Source organism: Lycorma delicatula, chromosome 1 (genome assembly GCF_047948215.1).
Source record: "Lycorma delicatula isolate Av1 chromosome 1, ASM4794821v1, whole genome shotgun sequence".
Lineage (NCBI taxonomy): Eukaryota > Metazoa > Arthropoda > Insecta > Hemiptera > Fulgoridae > Lycorma > Lycorma delicatula.
In genome coordinates this window covers 137,262,090-137,275,909 of record NC_134455.1, presented here as the reverse complement: position 1 = coordinate 137,275,909, position 13,820 = coordinate 137,262,090, and the positions used below count along the sequence as shown (strand labels likewise).

The following is a 13,820-nucleotide window of genomic DNA, read 5'->3' as shown; positions in this document are numbered from 1 at the left end:
CTTACATGGAAACTTACATGTTCTGGATACTTTCAAGATATGTAGCAAATATTTGCAAAAACCTTTTCCTGAATGCTAGTATCCCAGCAAAGTATAGCGTCAATTGAAACCAGAATTCGTTTTAAATGTAAAATAAAATAGGTGATCTTTGACCTTCAAAGAATCTCAGTGTCAAAAATTCTACATGCAGCTTATCATAATGTGGTATATGAAGTACACACCTTGCTATATGATTTAAATTTTAAGCCACGTCTTGTAACAGTGGAACAACTTAATAAACTGAAACACACAAACCATCAGGTCACCAGACCTGATGCTGTATTTCACATCTGGCAAGGCACGTTTTATTTATCTAGGCAGGTTAATTTGCACAATACCAGGTACATGATAACTGAAAATCACCATCACAGGTTTGAGCATCCACTTCCATGATGGGAAAATTGCTGTATGGTGTGCTGTGTTAGGTGATCGCATAATGAGGCATTAAAAAAAATACAACAGATTGTGAAAAATATGTTTTTATTTCTTCATAAAATGTCACATATTACAACTGTGTTTAGTCTGTAGTGGTTTGGATTTATGTTGCTCACTCTGTATAATGAAACTGTTAACATATAAAACTACCACGATTAAAATAAATTAATATATAAAAATCAATTTTATGAATATTAATAATACTACTTATTAAAAAACTTTCCTGAATAAAAGATTTATTTCAATCACTAGTCAAAGTTTTTTCTCATTGGTGTGCATTTTAAGTATTCATTTCTAATTTCATGATTCGGCCAATTTCTGGATTTTATAATTTTATTAGCCAAGGTATTTATATTTTTAGTTATTTCTTGCTATAAGCATATTACAAATCCAATGATGAAATAGAGTTCAATTTATTCCATTTCTCTTTCACCTTAAAATTATGAAAATATATAGTTGTAAACTTTTTAATAAAATAATGAATTGCATTATTTTAAGCTTCCAATACGGATATGTTTTATTTTACAGGTTTTTCTTTATTTGCAGATAATGAACCTGACAGATTCCACTTGTGTTGATGTAAAGTTAGAAATTGAACAGATTTGGCTTATTCAAATTACAGTATCATAAAATCACCTTTTGCTTTTAACATGAATTAATCTGTAACTTAAATTCAATGAGACAAATTAAGGCTTTTATATTTTATTATTATTATGTAACTCACTTGATCAAAGATGCCATTTCTGTTTTCATAGTTGAAGAAATGAAGTGTCAGTCTCCACTTCAAATTCAAGCATTAATTCATTCATCTACGTTTCTAAGAAATAAAGAACTGTACTAAATAGTTATTGAAAATAACTGGAAGACAAGATTTTGCACAAAAAACGCACAAAAATGTTGTTTTTGAATCTTTTTCAAAGTTTCATATGCATTGTTTTTTTTGTCAATTTTTTTCTCATTTATTTGCTTATTTATTATTTTTATTAGTCATTTTATTTATTTATTAAGTCCATGCAAAATCAAGATTATTCTTGTTTAGTACATTGTTGAGGTCGTTTTAAGTTTCTTGGATCTCCACTAACAATATCTATCCACTAATCGGCATCTTGAATGAATCGCTGCATCTTATTTTACACAAATATTTACTTGTGTAAAAACTAACCGCAAGAAAACTCCTATTAGCAATGTGTTATACATTTTTCAAATTTTATAGCCACAGTGATGTGCGACTTATATACAAACAATTTAGATTTTAAGTATCATCAAAAGAAGTAGTTTGCAGCAATTAGATCGGGCAATACAGATGACCAAATTATGTATCTGAAACAGAAAATGAGGTGTTCAGAAAAGATTCTCCCGTAACATTCATTGTAACTCTAGGATATCCAGTGTGGCACCATACTATTGGAATCAAATTTAACAATGACTCTCATTACATGTCGTCAAGCGACTTTCTTGGTATTGTTTGTAAGTAATTGTTACAATCTTCTTTACAAAAGTATGTAACGATAATTCCAAATGCACATACACCACAACATTCAGTAACTTTGGCACAGTGTAGAGATATTTAGATTTAAATTTATAAACGTTCATTGTGAATACATGTTTTCACACAAGCAGTAGATAAACAAAATCTTGTTGCTTATTGTATAGCACTGAGCAAGCATTGCATGACTGCACTTGTTCTATCCAACAATATATTTACTGCATAATTATTTGGGATTGGATCCCATAAATTATAGAAAACAGTCAAATTCCATTACTGCATCAATTATTAAAATGTAATTTTACTTAATATTTTTACATGGATGGAAATGCAGAGTAAAGAAAATTAGATAATGGCAAACAGAATATTTATTTCACTAAGGAATATAAAAAAAAAATAATAAGGGCTATTCAGAAAATATTTGTACTGGAAATATATAATTTGCACAACACAAATACATTTTTTATTCTGATTGATACACAATAATACTTGTTGATATCACAACTATCGCTAACTTATGACAAAAGTAATATATTGACTGAAGTAATATTTAAATAAATAGCTAATGATGAATTATTGGATCCAAAAAGTACTTTTTATGTAAATTGTACGTCTATATTGATCATTAATTTGATGTGTTAATGATGGTTGTTGTTGGTAAGAACATAAAAATTACTTCCTATTGGTCAATGATTGTGTTTAATTAAACCGGAACTAAAAAGAAGACTTTTTTTTATTATTATAGCAAATTTCTTCAATAGTAAATATTAAGGATTTTAAGTAAACAGTATTAATTATTATGTAATATATTCTTATACAGATTGTATGCAAAGAAGAGTGGAATAAATCATCCAAAACATGGGCATCAGATGATATAATAATAACAGTTATTAATGCAAAGTCTAGCTGTGCTTAATCAAAAATGTAATGATGCTTAATCCAATATTAAAATCAAAATCAGAGACAAAAAGTGTTCACTCACATACATACAAATGTTTATTGAACTTTGTAAAACAGTTTGTTGAAAATTGATAACTTACCAGTTCTTTCTTAATTTTGAAATCTTCAGATTTAATTAAGCTGGTCTCTTCAATTGCAAGAGGATCTGTTAGAATGTCACCATCACCAGAATCAAATGGATCCTCTGTTACTAGTGATACATCGATTTCCTGAAAAATAAAGTTTAATGTGACAAGGTAATCATTTCTTTTTGTTTCAAGTATTTTACTAAAAAAAAAAAAAAAAACCCAGTAGTAACTAGAAAAATTAATCTTACATGTTCAAATGTTGAATCATCTTCAGTATTGAAATGTGGTAAAAACAAACATTCAGTTTTGTTCGATCTATTCTGTTCAATTTCTAACTTTACATCAACACAGGTGGTAGGTTCATTATCTGCAAATAAAGAAAAACCTGTAAAATAAAACATATCCGTATTGGAAGCTTAAAATAATGCAATTCATTATTTTATTAAAAATTTACAACTACATATTTTCATAATTTTAAGGTGAAAGAGAAATGGAATAAATTGAACTCTATTTCATCATTGGATTTGTAATATGCTTATAGCAAGAAATAACTAAAAATATAAATACCTTGGTTAATGGTTTTATATAAAAGCCTGCTAAATTTTCATGAGTTTTGTATTGCATTCTTACTGTTCTGAAATTTCCCAAGAATTAACTGATTATTTGAGCCAAAACTGAACAAGATTTGTTAAAAAGGGTAATTACAGGCAATGAATCATGGTTTATGGCCCAGAAACAATGGTACAATCATCATTGTAGAAGGATCCAAGTTCACCATGACTGAAAAAACTACATAGTTGATCAAATGTAAAGACAACGTTGGTAGTTTTCTTCGATTCTATGGGTATATGCATGATGAATTTGCCCCTACGAGACAGTCAACCAGAAATACTATAAAAGTGTTCAACATTTGCATGACAATGTGCAGAAGAAAAGGTTTAGACTCTGGTGAGACAAGAATTGTGTCCTCTACCACGAAAACCCACAAGCTCATCGTCTGTTCTTGATCACAGAATTTTTGGCTAAATTCAAAATTCCTATGCTTCTGCAACCCGCCTATTCTCCTAATTTAGTCCCTGCCAATTTCTACCGTTCCTAAATTGAAATCTTCATAGAAAGGCAACGATTCAATCGAAGACATCTGGGTAAATACAGAGAGGGTTCTTAACACCCTTAAGAGAAAATTTCAACAAATGCTTACAAAAGTGGAAACATTGGAGTCAATGTGTTCAATCAGATGTGGACTACTTTCAAGGAGATCCATCACAATAGCCTGTAAGTGATTGACATTTTGAGATCACAAGCCAAGTCTTAAAAACTTTCCAATCACATTTCATACTTCAATAAATTTTAACTCTTGAGCTATACACTATAGACTACAAATTGCATTGTATAGTCACGGTATAAAAATGTACTACAACTTGTAAGCAAAGCAAAAAATGTGACATGATATTTATAATATACTTGTTGTGAAGTTGCAATTAAAAAAAAATCAATTACTATTTTTAATTATTAAATTATACTGAAAAATTTATACATCTGAACTCACTAAGAAAAGTTTACTACAATTTATCAAGTAATATTTTACTTACATTATCAGACATTAAGTAATCCTCTTTCTTCAGAGCTGGTATAAATAGATTCTCCACTTCAATTCCAAATTCCAGCTTTAATGGAGCATTACCTACTAGTGAAGATTTCTCCATGCTCTGGAACAAATGTAAATAAATACATTTAAAAATTTTACCTTGAAACCCAGAGGCAATGTAAACTTATAAGTATGTAATACATTTACTAAATAAAACATGAATCTAATGCTTAACTATTATAAGAGCTTTATTTTTAAGTTGACGTCTGACTATCTTAAGAGTAAAGCAGATGGTGGTTATATAGGTCAGACTATTAAGAATATTATAATTCCTGGTAACAGAAGTCTTCAGTGTTATTTGAGGGCACTAATTAAATAATGGAAACTACTTCCTGTTTTTTCCAACAGCTTATGTAAGGTCTTGAGTACTGTGTAGTTAAAAGTAATGGAAAACAAAAGAGATTTTTTAAGGAAATGTTTTCTTAATCTTCTATTCTTTTATAATGCAATATAATGTCATCCATTTTGTGTACAATAATCCAGAAATAAAATATTCCATTCAAGTCATTGGTCGATTAATCTAATGTAGTCATTACGAAACAGAAAAACCTTGAATTAGTGGATGCAATATTAAGTTTAAATAAAAATTGTGAGCTAGATGATTCAGAAATTAATTTTGTATTTTAGGATTAAATTAAAAAATTAACAGGATAATTAAACAGGAAATTCTATGATGTTACAAAATTCAAAAAAAAGAAAGAGGTAGGCTTAGGAACAACAATAAAAAGAAAATTGGACAAAGAGAAAATAAGAGAAATATTTTTGTTAATAAAGATAAAAAAAAAATTAGCCTACAAAAACAGCAAAAATATAATGATTCACTAAGTGAAGGATGATGAGATAGAAAGATGAGAAAAAATTATCTAATTAAATTTTAAAAAAGGAAATAAAATTTTTTAATAAGTGGAATTCCGTAGTAAAAGAAGGAAAGGAAGATAAAATAATTGTAATGTTTCAGTCAAGTTAATCAAAGAAAAACTAGGATTTAAAAATCTATTAACTATATCTTATTCAATTAGTTTATAAAGTTCAAGTAAACAAAATGTGCATATGAGTGTTCAGGCGACCGATTCCACAAGCACCTCCTGCAAATCCTGATGCATATAAAAGTAACCATGTGCTATTTATTATACTTTTAATTACACATATTTTAAATTTAAATAAATTAAGACATTTTATTTGAGTTTTTTGAGAGTTATGAAATTGTCAATTGTTCACAATCAGTACAATTTGACTAATATCTTAGATTAAATAACTATAATAATAAATTCAATTCAGTTTTCGTCATCTGTCTGCGAGAAATCCATAGTGCTGTCAGTATTAGCAGGAGGCTCAATTTTGTTTTCTATTATATTATCCAATTTCCAATAATTTGGTTCAATAGTATCCATTACATGCTTTATACAGTTTTTCCATTACTGCTGGCCTGTTTCATTGATGGCTTTTAAGCATAAATTTTTAACATTAGATATTTTAAAAGCAGTATTTTCTGATGTTACAAAAGTTTTGATTTGACCCCAAATTAATTCTATTGGGTTGAGTACACAATGATAGGGAGGTAATCGAAACACTGTTTTGCCAATGGATCTTGTTAACTCTTCAATTTTATACATATTAAAATTACTTTTAATAAGCAAAACTCTTTGAAATAATTGGACCTAAGTTCATCCTCTTCAAAAATCACTCCTTTTGAACTAATCCATCTGATATCATTCTTTTTCCAAGATGCGGCTGGAATTCTTTCCTTTTTACATGAATGATAAGGGGCGCTGCCTAAGACAAACTGAAGATAACCAAATTATCTTCCAGAGGAGGTAACACATCGCTAAACCATTTCTCAATAAATGAGATTTGTATACCTTTTCAGTAATCGCATTTTTATTGAAACCCTCAACCTTTTCTATAAATGATCTGCAGGGTGTTACAAAACTGCAATTCATTAGTAGATTCATAATCGCAAATCACATTATACACTGAAGAAGCACACCTTCCACTTACGTTAGCAGTTTATTACTGGCATCCGAAATCAACACTGTTGGATTACTCTGTAATTCGCTTTTGTAAGCATTTAAAATGATGTATTTTTCCACACGATTTAAGGGTTATTTTAGTGGCCTTTTGTTGGAGGGGATATAAGTAATCGTGTGCACTTTTATCAGTTGAATCTGTATCAGACATGGTGTAAAAATAATGGTATAAATAAAGTTGTGCAGACACAAATCTAGAATACACTATACTCACATTACAGTAAACTTAAAAAAATTGCATTATATTGACTTTAAATAACATCAGAATAAATAAATAACAGAAACACAAAAATTGAATGCGAGCATAAAAGGGGGATCATATGAAAAGATCAAGTGTTTTAATAGAACAGAGAAGATGTTATATAAACTTTTTGATTACATTAGCTACTATATGACAAATTAATTATGTGGTGACTATATATGAGTATGATCACAGTGTTATAAATAAATATGGTCACGTTGTGAATCAGCACTGATGCAAGGGACGAGACTCAGCAGAATCACGACGAACTCATTCACACTCAGTATTTGTTTATTCTTTACTCTATAAGCTAACTGAATACAGTACAGTATTTTTTTATAGATGAATTAATCACCACATTCCTGCATGATATGAAATTGAAAGTTTTTAGTGTAAGAAAAATTCCATACCTAGCCAGAACTGGGAAGAATTGTTTTAAAAATTGTAAAAGATATCACTGGTAAGACCAGAAGATCCAAAAAGATAACCAAATTATGGCAGAGATTTTAAAACCAGCTTTTGTAGTGTATGACCTATCCATGATTAGAGATGGAGAATGACTAATATTTACAGTATTATGCAAATTAACGGAAACAATATAAAATTTTAACAAATTTCCATATTTTACTTACACGCGTTTACTACACCAATTTCATTAGTAAAAAATATGCACTTTACATTATATCATCTTTCACGCTTTTTGGCATATTAGTTTTAAACATGGTTCTTTAAATTTTTGTACCATGTATGAATTACACTATGAATCATTTTTTCCTTATTTTGTTTTGCAGTCTAGCTTCCTCATTCTCTCTTGTATATGACCAATAGATTCTTAATAGGGATGAGTTTCCTGGCTTGGTTTATAAAGGAATATTATTGCCATTCATGAATTTTTTTCTGTTTTAGAAGAATGACAGAGAGGGGGCCTAGCTTGAACACACAATTTTTTCTTTCACAAGAGGCAGAAATCTGTTTTTCCAAGTCACTATACATATTTATTTATTAATAATTCTTTTGATAGGAACAAGATAATGAAGACCTTTAACAGAAAAACATCCCAAAAAGATATTTTTTACCAGATTTTTCATGGTGTGTTTTGAAAAAACAGATTCTCAATTTGCCCTATGAAGAAACAGCAGTTTTCTTTTCACAATGAAATGCATTTCATTAGAGAAAATCACTTTCGACTGAACTTCATAAGATTAATTTACATATTTCTTGGCTCATTGTAATCTCTTTTTCTTTACATTTCTGTTAAAAGCTGCTCTTACTTTCCAACCTTACTGATCCAGCACTGATACATAATAATTGCCTAGTTATTATTTAACCTTCAGAAAATCAATGAAGATTATACCATTTCAAGCATCCCAAAAGATGTGCTACTAATCTTTCCTTCTGATGGAAAGGTTTTTCATCTTCTTTAGAGCAAATTCCTCTACTACAACATTTTGAGTGTTCCTTGGTTTCAGACTGGTAGTGATGTATTGAAATTTCATCAACTGTTACTAAACAGAGTAAAAATTCCTCTTTATTACATTTCTTCTACAATACTAAGTCTCATACAAATGCAACAACTAGAAATGCAATTCATTGTCTGGGGTTTTCAGCCGAATACATCACACAGCCCAGACCTGGCTCTTGCAATTTTAATTTGTTCCCAAAACTAAAGGAATACTTGAAGGACTAGCACTTTAGCTGTGATAAAAGAGGTCTACAGTGATGGAATGGTTTTGAAACCAAAATACTGATTTTTAAGGAGCATTTCAAAACTTAGTATGGCATGGTGGACAATTTTTCAGGTATGTAGTAATGATTTGTAAAAAATAATTATGCAACCTTAAAAATTAAGGATCAATTTATGTTTCCTTTTTTTATTTCATAAAATATATTTTTCTATTCGTTTTCTATTTAATCAGGGCCAAAACTTTTCATTCAGGTACATTATGTTATAACAGCCATGATATTCTTTAAACAGTAAAACCTGGAAATCAGATGCAATCATCTGATATTATAGATATAAATTTACTTTGTTGTTATTATAATATTTAATTTAATCTAGTAGTATAATCCTTTAAATATTATTTATTAATTATTTTTATTTATATGTTTTTGTATTTTTATTCATGTAATTTATAATAAATTATTTTATTTACTATATTCTTTTCTCTTATTTTTTTTTCTAATACAAAAGCACGGTACAATGGTTTGCTGGCTTGTGCTCACATTTTTATTTCTATCATCATGGCAACAGAAATATATTTAAGTAAAATTTTTTTTCTTTAATGAATATCTGTAAAATACTTGTTATTCTCACGTACATGAGAATACAAATGTATCAAGAGACCAGGGGGTGGAGCCCCTGCCTTGAGGTAGGCGAGTGAAGCGAGCCCTGACTGGCTAGTATTCATAAAAAATAAATAACCTAAATGAACTGCAAAGAAATAAAATAAAATGTATATCTATGATAATACTTCATTATACCACGTCATTTAAAAAATGGAGCATAAAATAAAAAACTGAAAAAAGTTTATTTTTAATAGAATAAATTAAAGATGATAATATAATACTGGAGATTGGACTTTTTTTAATATAATGAAAAAAAAAGGCATATCGCTAATAATACCAACATAGAGAAATATATAGAAAATGCTGCTTTAAATATAAATACTATTAACATTTGTCTGTGTATGTGTCATTATAAATCATTTAATTATGAGATGTTAATGTTTTGCAGTGTGAATATATTTTTTAATGGAAATTTTTCAATTAAATATAATTTTAAAAGTTTATATAATTCTATAAAAATGAATGCAAATCTGTTAAAATAACACTCCTTCATGATAAGTTTTTACTGTAACTTGAAATAATTTGATCGATGTTTGTACTGAATAAAAATGAGGGTATTTAAAAAAAATAACATTTTCTACAATTGAATGAATTGTATTTTATTACTACTTGTTAGACTTCCATTTTTATAAAAAATTAAAAATCAATTATACAATACAGTGATGTGGAAATTAATGGAAACATTGCACTGTAGAGGAAAAGTGCAGTTAAATTAGTCATTCTGCATGTTGCAAGGCCACCTTTGACGGTTATTTTGTTAACACTGTGCTTACAGTTGTTCTTTGTCTTTTAAACGATACTTTAAGGCAGTAAGTTTCAACCTTTTTGGCTCCATGACCCCCAAAAAGTAAAAAAAAAAATAATGAATGAATATTTCACAACCCTCTCCAACCCCAACCCAATGAAATCTACTTAAAATTATTTAGGGGTGTGTTGATAGTGACAGGATGAATATGCATATATGAAGTGTACAAACATGAGCAATTTACAGGTTTCAACTTGAAGCTTACATGCTCCTTGTAATTTGATCTGCTTGCATAATATTCGCTGTAAGAGTGTCATGTTCAAACACGTATATGATACATTTGAACACATCATACTCTCAGTAGTATAAAAGAGGCTTAAGGGATTGCAAAACGTCAGTTTACTTTCAAATGCGAAGCATGTGTCTTGTGCGTCTTTATTTAAATTTTTAAAAGTATAGTTTCATTGAAAGTAATATAATAATTGACGTTTTGGTTTTTTAGTGTATGACCAAATAGTGTAACTATTTTTCTTAGATTACTTAGATTCTTATGCAAAATGGACAAATTTGTGAAAAAACAAAGTGAGCCATCTATATCCGGTGAATCAATTTGTAAAACTAGACAAGGTTGTAGAATGAGTTTATTTAAATTATGGTTTTACCTCATCGGATGGAAAGTCACAGTGCGTTATTTGCTTACAAGTCCTTTCTGATGAAAGCATCAAGCTATCAAAATTAATTTGATAGTTTGAACCTAAACATCCAGATCATAACAGCAAGACCCACCGGGTTGGTCTAGTGGTGAACGCGTCTTCCCAAATCAGCTGATTTGGAAATCGAGAGTTCCAGCGTTCAAGTCCTAGTAAAGCCAGTTATTTTTACACGGATTTGAATACTAGATCGTGGATACCGGTGTTCTTTGGTGGTTGGGTTTCAATTAACCACACATCTCAGGAATGGTCGAACTGAGAATGTACAAGACTACACTTCATTTACACTCATACATATCATCCTCATTCATCCTCTGAAGAATTATCTAAACGGTAGTTACCGAAGGCTAAACAGGAAAAAGAAAGATCATAAGAGCAAACCCTTGGAATTTTTTCAAAGAAAATTACATACTTTGAAAAGTCAACAAGCTTCTATTTGTAAATCAGATTGAACTGATAAAAGTACACTTGAAGTATCTTATCTCGTATCATTAATAGTTACTAGGATCTCCAAACCCCAAACAATAGCAGAAAATGTCGTATTGCCTGCTGCATTTGATATGGTCAGTGTTTTAATAACGTGGAAGAATCAAAAAAATTCCACTTTCTAATGATCAGTATCTCTACATGCATCGATGACATGGCTGGTGAAGTTCGCGATCAGATAATTCAGCAGGTGAGTTCAAGTGAATATTTTAGTATTTAATTTGATGAATTAGCAGATGTGGTAAACATTTCTCAGTTCTTATGTTTTGCGAGATATGAACATGATAGGGACAGATCAATAAAAGAAAGTATATTGTTTTGCAAATCAATACCTAGTTACGCAACAGAACAATGCTTTTTCATGTTTTATATGAAGTTACTAAAAAACTATAACATGGATTGGACAAAATGTATTGCAGTATGTGGTGATGGTGCAAGGCAAAGAACAGTGGATTTCAGTAAAAAAAATAAAAGATCGTCTCATACCAAGGGCAGAATCTAGATTATTATTTCTTTTTATTGTTAAAGTCTAAAAAACTTGTTTAGAAACAATTCTTCAACAAAACCAATTTAAATTTAATAATAAAATATATAAAATGAAGGATGGATTAGGCATGGATAACCCACTATCAGTGATATTATGTGAATTATTCCCACAGAAGAAGAAATATACTAGATATCATGAAAAAATATTCCAGACAATGATAATGCATGTTTTTCAAATAGATTCTAATTATGCAATGCATTTAATAAAAGGACATACCTGATGAAAATGGAAGAATCAATGATATTAATTCATAAATGTGTTGAAGAAGAATAAACATTTTAGAAAATCTAGAAATCTTTACATTAAAAAGTAAAAATAAAACGATCATACAAACAGATCAACAATCAAGTGAAAGTCCTATTCAAGAACCTCAATTTACTGAAAACAGGAAATGGAAAAATAAAATTAAAAGATAAGTATAACCACCAATAACAAATAAAGATGAAGGCCAGATAAGGCATGACATCAAACATAGGTTGGGACATTGACTAAACATTATAAAAATTTAAAAGTACCAATATTCAGTGAAGAAGATCAGAACATAGTGAATAATTTGGATCTCTATTCCCTTCAATAATCAAAGAAAATGTAGAAAAATATTAGCCTGACTTTTCAAGAATACCTGCCAAGTTGTTATTGAAATGATACATGAAGCTGTGAACATTGACAAAGGCAATGTGTGGAAATTTTGTGTAAGAATCTGAACGTGAAAAAAGTTGTGCCAATATCAATCACGACTGAAAAATCAGTGATAATTGGACTGATCACTAACCAAAAGGAAAGAATTAGTGAAAATTTAGAAAGGATTGAATAATGATAAATATTAATTTCTTTTAATATACATGTCCAACAGCCAAATTTAAAAGTACTCACACAAATTTACAAAGTCAAAATGTGCATGCAATTAAGCACAAAAAAAGATCTACAAGTATTGACCTTCTAATGTCTATTTACAGTGTAAATAGAAACTTTGTCACGTCTATTTACAGCATAAATATTGATAATGTAATATATTGGAGGTTGGAGGAAAATACTTATGCACAAAATATTCATGGGTTAGAATGTATGTATATATATATATATATATAAAAACCACTTAACATTTCAGTAATAGTTGAACAAAAGAGGGAAAATTAAAACATTCGGACACATAGGAATAATTTATGCAATACTAAGAATCTGAATCCTAGAATTTATTATATGAGCAGCAATATATATTTAATAAAAAGCAAAGATGTAATAGAAAACACTAATTTACATTTATCATTCATAAAATTTAGTTAATGATTCAAAATGTATTTCTGATAATTCTTCTTTTTTAATTCATAACAACAGTTGACATCCAACCATTTACTGTATAGGTCTTTGAAATTTCTATTTCTGTCCATAAAGTCAGTTCTCGACATGAGAACAAATAAGCTATATATATACTTCCGGTCTACAAGAAATTTCTTCTACGTTTATTTTACAATTTATTAAATACGCCATACCTTACCTGGGAAGTTTAATGTACTTAACATCGATAAAAATTAAATTTTCACAACTTGGAGCAAGTTTAATATCTATAAATTTGACAGTTATTAATACATTTATACAATTAAATTCATATACTTACTTAAATCATAAAAATAAATATTTATTCTGTAAATGTAAAAAAAAACATTACTAAACAAGTCACTCTTAACCTGTACCAAACACATCAACTTACACAGTTAAAGGTTAAAAGTGAGTGAAGAACTGAATATCAATGACACAAACACATAAGACCACAATTTTTTAATTTTTCTGAACATTATACAAGAAAATAATTATTTTTATAATAAAAACCCACAAAAGTTCCACCCACTGTCTGCCCACTACCCGTAATAATTTCCAATTATAATTTTCAAGATGTAGGCCTATTATTTAAGATGATGTTTATTACTACAAATAACATCAATACTATACGTATTACAAAAAAATATATATGACAAAAGCATATGTATGATATATGTATGACAAAAGCATATAAATAAAACTCAAAATATTTTGATAACCTTTATTCGTATAAAATGGTCGTTCATTTTAAGACTCACTTGAAGG

The 13,820-nt window shown here is 29.0% G+C and overlaps 1 long non-coding RNA gene across 2 annotated transcripts; it reads right to left on the bottom strand.

Moving 5' to 3' along the window:
- Positions 1 to 502: 502 nt before the first annotated feature.
- LOC142322909 (uncharacterized) lies at positions 503 to 13,804 on the bottom strand. Of its 2 annotated transcripts, none has more exons than XR_012755961.1 (5): positions 13,354 to 13,804; positions 4,581 to 4,697; positions 3,237 to 3,355; positions 3,001 to 3,129; positions 503 to 1,794 (listed from the first exon to the last, which is right to left on the bottom strand). It is a non-coding gene; the product is annotated as an uncharacterized LOC142322909 (long non-coding RNA). The 2 variants fall into 2 exon arrangements; XR_012755959.1 differs by having other exon boundaries at positions 13,447 to 13,804.
- Between the last annotated feature and the right edge of the window lie 16 nt (positions 13,805 to 13,820).